Genomic DNA, 2,146 nt, shown 5'->3' on the forward strand with positions numbered 1-2,146 from the left:
AGACAAAAAGGAAAAGAAAGTTCACAAGTCGAAGAAACCAACGAATATTTATCTTGTAGATAAATTATATCTTGTTTTAATGTTAACAAATGTTTCATTAATGCATGTCTAGGCCCTTGATCTCTTCGTCCTCTAATATTTTATCAAATTATTTTTCTTATTCTTAGATTCACCTAGTGAATATGATTTTGTTCAACTTTTCCTGTGAAGAAATCAGTTATTTGTAATTAAAATTAAACTCGGCTGTCAATCCCATTAATTCTTTGTGTTACTACTATGGAATATAGCTGGAAAGGCAATGCCATCTAGGACAGGTAACTAAGAATTGTACTATTTTGGACTACTTTTCCTCCCTTCCAGGAGAGTAACCACTGTCTGGTTTATTCCTCTTTCATGCTGATTCCAAGCGAGTTCAAAATTTCATAATTTGCTTGGCATCTAAATGTCGTTTAGATTAACTTCCCGGCTTTTTACAACGTACCTCCTCTCTTCCTTTTTTCACTACCGCAACCGAAGAGTTTTGATCAATGACAAACAATCTTCTTCACATTCAATCATGTCATTTTCATTTTCTCTTCCATTTTATATCAGTAGTCATATATTCTTAGGGACAGATTCCCTATTAGGGACAGTATCACCAAAAACTTCACTATAACTGGCTATGGTTGATTTTTCAGTATCATCGACAGCAATATACTATCTTAAAGGTTCATTTGTCTCCAAGTTCTCTGGTAAATTGTTTGGCATAATGCCATTATCCCTACATTCTTTAGCACTTTCTTCCCCCAAGCTACTCCCAATAGTGACAGGTCTAGAAACTAATGATTCATGTTCTCTCTCAGAAGACTTCCGGTAAGATTTATCCATCATATTAGAACTGTTCTTTAATATAATATCAGATATATCAGATAAGTCCATTGAAACCAGAGGAGCTTTTCAAGACTTTTCATCCTCCTGCGCTTTATTCTTTCGTTCTTGCAGTTGAACTTGTGATGCACAAAGCTAAAACAGTTTTGACACTGCAATTGAGCTCCTTTAAATCTTAATTTAATTAAAAAAACCATCAATGGGGACAGTCTGTGGAATCATATCATGGTTGGCAACAATATCCACTTCATAATCTCCATCCCTCCATACATCTTTATAGCACGGATATTTATCCTCAGCACCTCTATCTTACGGATTTTTGTTGGGATAATGACCAGTTATTTCGCCAAATTTTTTCGCCCACTCTGCTGCCTTTATTTTGATAATTGTCAAGAATGATGATGTTCTGTTGGGAGGACATTCGCCATCTTCCTGACTTGTTTACATCTGAGACTTTTTATCCTTTAACAATATATTTTTTCATTTTACAGACTTATAGAATCGGTCTTATCCCGAGATACCACTCCTTGGGATTCATCCCAAGATCTTAGGGTATTGACGTTACCTTATGGATAATTGATATCAAAACGTCGAAATCTGGGGATTTTATACATACACGCAACAATAATTAATTATATCTTTAAACTCTATTTCTCTAAAGTGTAAAGACTTTACTATTCATTTTGTTGTTTTTGACTCGCTAAGAACTTTTTCTCGCTTCATCTTATTTTAATTGCGGCTAAACAATGTTTTGGAAAGAATGGTGGAACATATTCGAACTGGCAACCTCGTATAGCCTTAATAACGAAACTTGAACAGGGGTATGCTTATCAACAATTCAAAGATAGGCTTAAAACGCATAACTAAAATGATTTTTCACACTCATCACCAGGTATTACTAAAGTTAAAGAAAAATATAAAGTACAACTGATTCAAGGTGAGGGTCAAATTGTATTGATATTCTTTTCATCATTTTCTTGGGATTTCAGCGTTGATTCTTTCAATTTTAAGGGAGGAAATAATTTAGGGCTATTCAAATTTCAGAGTGGCCTCAAGAAAAATTCTGTCTGGAACGAACTTCTGTAAAGGACTAAATATAATTAGACCAGAAAAAATCTTAACGGTCTTCGACCGTTATAGGATCATCAGACCGAAACCCAATGCTAGTAGTGATCTCATCACTTCAATGATAAATATAATTATGATTCATATTTTTTGGGAATAATTAATAGCGATTGCAACTGGTAGCAACGATTTACATCCTCTCATCCATACTCTT

Source organism: Lepeophtheirus salmonis, chromosome 14, assembly GCF_016086655.4.
Source record: "Lepeophtheirus salmonis chromosome 14, UVic_Lsal_1.4, whole genome shotgun sequence".
Classification (NCBI taxonomy): domain Eukaryota; kingdom Metazoa; phylum Arthropoda; class Copepoda; order Siphonostomatoida; family Caligidae; genus Lepeophtheirus; species Lepeophtheirus salmonis.